The sequence below is a fragment of the Pelodiscus sinensis genome, chromosome 23 (genome assembly GCF_049634645.1).
Source record: "Pelodiscus sinensis isolate JC-2024 chromosome 23, ASM4963464v1, whole genome shotgun sequence".
Lineage (NCBI taxonomy): Eukaryota > Metazoa > Chordata > Testudines > Trionychidae > Pelodiscus > Pelodiscus sinensis.
Window position 1 is genome coordinate 4372231 of NC_134733.1, and position 6365 is coordinate 4378595.

A 6365-nucleotide genomic window follows, 5' to 3' on the forward strand; every position below is an offset into this window, starting at 1 on the left:
AATGCAGATCAGGTCCTAGCAGGCTGCCTGCGTCATCTCAGCCTTCTGTGACGCTGCTGTCCAGAGAGGACCCTCCGTCACACTGCCGAGGAAATTCCGGCCCCGAGAACATGTCAGCGTGTCTCAGACCTACCCTGAAGGCTGGGCTTGTAGTCAGACTGGGAGACAAAGGGCCTGGGTTCCATGTAGACAGACCGTGGGGCCTCGTCCCTTGATGCCTCAGTTTCCCCATGCTAATGTGATTTACCCAACTCAGGCTGTGAAGCTGAATTCCTGCAGTAAGGTGTTCAGATGGAAGAGGCTGTCAGTCAGAGCCCTGGTTCTCTGCCTCCTCCCCCTTCCACAGGCTTCCCTCTTGCCCTCTTTCTCCGTTTGTCCAGCCCCCTTTCTTCCCTGCCGCCTGCCAGCCTGGCTTGTCCTAGCAATATCCGCTAGGTTCTTTCCACTGGCAATGACACCCTGTGCCGATTGGGCCCCCTGTTTTATTTTCTTAAAACATTGTTTGGGGGGGGAGGGGGGCTGGGCATGAGGAGTCAGTATGCAGGCTGACCTGGGGAGAGAAGACAACCCCAGCCCTTTCTCACCACAGCAGATTAGGGTCAGGTGAAAAGCACCTCTCCAAGACCACTGCAGCTCCAGCGGGCACTGGTGTGGGATAGATAGACACACAAAGGCTGTGTCTAGACTGGCCAGTTTTTCTGGAAAATCAGCCGCTTTTCCGGAAAAACTTGCCAGCTGTCCACACTGGCCACTTGAATTTCCGCAAAAGCACTGACTTCCGACTGTAAGAAATCAGTGCTTCTTGCGGAAATACTATGCTGCTCCCGTTCAGGCAAAAGTCAGTGTAGACAGCTCAGATTTATTTTGCGCAAAAAAGCCCCGATGGTGAAAATGGCGATCGGGGCTTTTTTGAGGAAAAGGGCATCTACATTGGCCACGGACGCTTTTCTGCAAAGCCCATGCCAATCTAAATGCTCTTTTCCGAAAATGCTTTTAATGGAAAACTTTTCCGTTAAAAGCATTTTCGGAAAATCATGCCAGTCTAGACGTAGCCAAACAGACAAACTCTCTGAAATATATAGAAGGTGGCTGTCCCTTTGTCCGGCCAGCCCAGTCGGGTTATAGCTGTCCAGGTCCCCATCTTTGGCCTCTTGCTGTCCCCCTATAGTCATTCTGCAATGTAATTCCCTTCTATCAGATCCCTCCCTTTCTATTTTATGAGAAACAGCCCAACTCCAAGCACCTCCCATTGTCCTGGCCTTGCTTTAAGTTAGGATCAGAAGAAGCTACATCCCGAATTTGGTGATCTTACCTCCTACCGTTTAGGAGGCATTCTTGAACAGACAGATGGACAGACAGACAGATGCCCGTTTCTAAAATATATCAGAAAGAGAAGATGATGAGAAGCAATCCCATTTCAGGCACCTCCCATTGTCCTGGCAGAACCAACCCCTCACCTTGCTTTAAGATAGAATAAGAGGAAGCTGCATCCCAAATTTGTGGTCCTTGTTCATACCTTTTAGGAAGGGTTCTTGATCAAACAAACAGGCTGACAGACAGACAAACAAATTCTCTCAAATATGTAGTAGATTATTACCCTGTTATAGAATGGTGCATAAACCCCGCCACTTAGATGCTGTGGCAAGTTCTACCAGATTGTTAGCATACACACCCAATGCAGGTAATTACATCCAGCATCCTTGCATTCCCCTATACTTAAAAGACACAATAGTCTCCTCCACTTTTCCTAACTGTTTGGTAACATTGCTCCGTGCTGTGAAACAGCTGCAGCATCCCAGAAGTGGCTGCATTCCGGTGGTGGGTGAAGTTACCCCTCCTGATACAGGCCAACATTTTCAAAAGTGGTCATTGAGGTTTGGTTGCCTCGCTGTTGGGGAGTCTGAGTGATCCCTCTAAAACAGGCACCCCACATTTCAGGCTTCCGTCTAACTGTATTGGACAGGTAGTTTGTAAAACGTTTCCAGATCCTTTGCACAGGGCCAGTCAGAAATGGACACATACTATTGGGAAGCTGTGATGTAGTGGGGGGTAACTTGCTGGGGCTGTGGGCGACCTCTGCTGTCTGTAGCATGACCCAGCAGGGCAGGGGGTGAGTCATTATGCAAAGGGGGCTCCAAACCTGTCTGACCAGCTACCCCCCAGGGGGAGAAACAAAAGAAGGTGGAATGCCGCCCCTGGCTGGGGGGCAGGGCTGAAAGAGAGTTCGTTAGTCTCTGTCTGGTATCATGGAGGAAGCAGCCTAGGCAACAGGCTGGGGTTTAGGAACCCAGACCCCCCCATCTCAAGGGGGGCTGAGGCATCCCAGGCCAGCCCTGGAACCAGATTACATCTGTGCTGTGCTGTATCCTGGAGAGGCACTAAACTCCCTCTATTCTACTGGCCGGTGGAGTCTGTTCGTGCCATTACGGGGGTGCAGGAGACGGGGGAACCCCAACGCGCCGTCACAGAAGCCAAGAGAGTGGAAGAGAGGATCAGAGAGCAAGCGTTCGAATGCCTTTCCACACATCAGCTGGGAGTTGTGCGCAGTCCTGGCCACCCTTGCCCAGCAAGAGGCAGCAGGTGAAGAGGGATTCGGAGGGGGGCACTGAAAATGAATGGTCAGGGCCCTAGAAAGACTTCTCCTGCAAAGAGGGGGACTACGTTTGGAGAAGATGAGCAAGTGGGGACATGGCATTGAATGGCTCAGATTTTCCCATGTCCTATTTCTCTTCATGCATGGGCACTGCAAAGCAGCCAGTTCAACAGAGGCGAAGGACGCATTGCTTTATACATTAACTATTTAACCTGTGGAACTCACTGCTGAAACATCTCTCAGAGAGGGAGGGTGATCAAGGCAGCAGCCTAGCAACTTGAGAGACCAGACGGCAGTTTCCTGCTCCCCACAGACTTCCTGTGTGACCTTAGACCAGCTATTGGGGCTTCCGTGGGGCTCATTACTGGTGAGGCTATCGGAGGCCAGGCAAACACCTGTGGTAGATAGGTGAGGTGCTCTGCAGGGAGTGGACATTTCAATGGTGGGGGGGGGGGGAAGTACACGTTCTTAGAAAGGGTAAAATCATGCTCAGCCATATGCCAGTCACCCTTACTGGGGTCGGCTGAGGCCTCTGGGCAGTTTATTCCTCGGTGCTCCACTAGGGGATGCCCTGCCCCAGGCCTGAAGGGTGCAGGTTGGGCTCAGGAAGGGGGCTAGTTAAGGAGGGTTCTCCTTGTGGGGGTTCAGGCAGAGGGTTCGTAGCCCCAGGGCGCTCAGGGCAGAGAGAATGGGGCACGCGCCTCGGAATCCCCGGTGCCACCCAGCCTGGCCCAGGAGCTGCCCTGGGGAGATGTGAGGCTGGGGAGGGGCACGTTCCTGGTGGGGCAGCAGCAGCACGGCACAGGGTCTGCCCTGGGGCTCCTTGCGGGGACCCCAGCCCTGGCCCGCAGCCACACTCCTGGCGTGTGTCGCTCAGCAACAGCCAGCCTGGTATCGGAAAGGTGGAATTTATCCCTAGGGGAGGCGGGTGTGAATCACACGTCGCACAGGCAGCCCTGGAGCACGCGCCACCTCTCACTAGTCCTGTGAATGCTTAAGTGTGCTGGGGGGGGGCAAAATGCCCCCTCCCCTCAGGGCTGTCCGAGCCCCCGCTCGCAAGCTTCAGGCCATTCTTCACATATTTGTGTGCTGCTTTCTGCTTGTGAAGATCAGTCGGCTGCCCTTTGTCACCACGTACGGCCCTTTGTCACCACGTACGGCCCTTTCTCGCCGCGTACGGCCCTTTCTCGCCGCATACGGCCCTTTCTCGCCGCATACGGCCCTTTGTCGCCACGTACGGCCCTTTGTCGCCGCGTACGGTCCTTTGTCACCATGTATGGCCCTTTGTCACCATGTACGGCCCTTTCTCGCTGCATACGGCCCTTTGTCGCCGCGTACGGCCCTTTGTCGCCGCGTACGGCCCTTTGTCACCACGTACGGCCCTTTGTCACCATGTACGGCCCTTTCTCGCCGCGTACGGCCCTTTGTCACCACGTACGGCCCTTTGTCACCACGTACGGCCCTTTCTCGCCGCGTACGGCCCTTTGTCACCACGTACGGCCCTTTGTCACCATGTATGGCCCTTTCTCGCCACGTACGGCCCTTTGTCACCACGTACGGCCCTTTCTCGCCGCGTACGGCCCTTTGTCACCACGTACGGCCCTTTGTCACCATGTCTGGCCCTTTCTCGCCGCGTACGGCCCTTTGTCACCACGTACGGCCCTTTCTCGCCGCGTACGGCCCTTTGTCACCACGTACGGCCCTTTGTCACCACGTACGGCCCTTTGTCACCAGGTATGGCCCTTTCTTGCCGCGTACGGCCCTTTGTCACCACGTACGGCCCTTTCTCGCCGCGTACGGCCCTTTCTCGCCGCGTACGGCCCTTTCTCACCACGTACGGCCCTTTCTCGCCACGTACGGCCATTTGTCACCACGTACGGCCCTTTCTCACCGTGTACGGCCTTTTCTCGCCACGTACGGCCCTTTCTCGCCACGTACGGCCCTTTGTCACCACGTACGGCCCTTTCTCACCGTGTACGGCCTTTTCTCGCCACGTACGGCCTTTTCTCGCCACGTACGGCCCTTTGTCACCACGTACAGCCCTTTCTCGCCATGTACGGCCCTTTCTCGCCATGTACGACCCTTTCTCACCGTGGGCAGCCAAGGCTGGCCAACAACATTTTGGCACCTGAGGCGGGGAGCTCAAATGATGCCCCCAGGCCACCTTTTCTCCTGCCTGCCTGTTGTGTCTCTTGTGCCCTCCTTCCTCCAGCACAGCACTCCCCCATCTCTGTGCATCTAGAGCAGAGAGAATACATCTGCACCAGCAGCAGACACAATTTTCTACACTCTGGGTCCTAGTGGCGCCCCCCCACAGTCTGGCACCTGAGGCGGCCGCCTCAGTTTGCCTCATGGTAAGGCCAGCGCTGCATGCAGCCCTACAATAACAAACCTGTGCGTACAGGCCAGGCAGGGGAACGGGTTGGGTTGTGTCTCACAGTTGTATCTTGGGATAATTCCGGAGCTGCCGCTGTCCTCAGTGGCTCTGTGGGTGAGTAACCCAGACACCGACACACTGATCAGAGAGCGCCGCGTCCCATCTCCTGCCCCCCCCCACCCCCTCCCCCCGTCCAGGCAAACCTCTGGTCCAGTGAGCATCCAGCATCTTCCCTCCGACAGTGACCGAAACCTGATGTTCTGCTGGGGGACCCCACACCCTTGGGTCTCATCCCGCCTGGGGAGTGGTGGGGGCTGCTGGCAAGGGGGCGAGGCGGTAATAGGGGGGGCATCCATAGGCCTCAGCAGCACGGCCTAGGCCACACACTTGTGCCGTGCCAGAAATCCTCACCCCCATGGCACGAAGAAACTAAGGGGTCTGAGCAGAGTGGGGCCATCTTGGGATCCCCTTCCAGGCCAGCAGCGGGGCAGAGAACCCACTCCAGAGACAGGGGCTGCCGTGAGAGGCAACACCCCACAGTGACCCCGCAATCGTGAGCATCGGAGTCAATCCAGGCACTGCCCTCTGTCCAAATCAGCACCCACCTCCCAGCACCGGGGCAGCTGGCAACGTCAGGGCGGGCACAGTGCCGCTGCCTGGCTGGACCAATGGCCGAGCCACGTCTGCTCCGGCATCCGCGCTGCAGCTGCGTCACGGGCCACTGGGCCACTGCTCCAACACCCCCAGGGCCTGCTGGTCAGTGTCCCGGACTGGCCTTTCCACAGGCCCGGGGGCAGCGCCGACCTGCCAACAGCACCTTCCCCCTGCACAGACCCCTGGCTGCTGCAGCTGCCGCTCGGCTCCCCTGCCCTGAGAGCCTGCGTGGTTCTGAGTTCAGGCCCTGCCCCGCCCCTGCTGGAGGATGTGGAGGCCTTGGGGGGCTGCTGTGCCTGATGCCCCCATCCTGCTTCCGAGCCAGGCTCCCGGCTGGGGGAATGGGGAGCCCCACTGCCCCTGCTGGAACATGCCGGGATGCTCGCGGGCCTGGCCGGGAGCCGAGTTACTGATGTCGGAAGCTGGGATTTCGGGGGCCTGGGCCCTGCAGCTGGCTATTGGCGGTGGTGCCCGGGCGCGCTGCCGCGGATCGTTACGAACTCCGCTGGGTCGCTATGACAGGGCCAGCTGCCCAGGGACCAATGGGCTTGACCGGTGTTTGTGGCAGCCGGGGACGGGGCACATCTGGTTTCCGAATTTAACTTGTTGAAGGCAAATTGCAGCTCCCAGCGCTGGCTCCACAGCAGGCTGCTGCGAGCGCTGAGTGGGTCCCAGCAGGGCAGCTCCTGGCGCCAGCAGGCTCCGCCGGGTCAGGCCCTGGCAGAAGCCATCGTCTTCTTA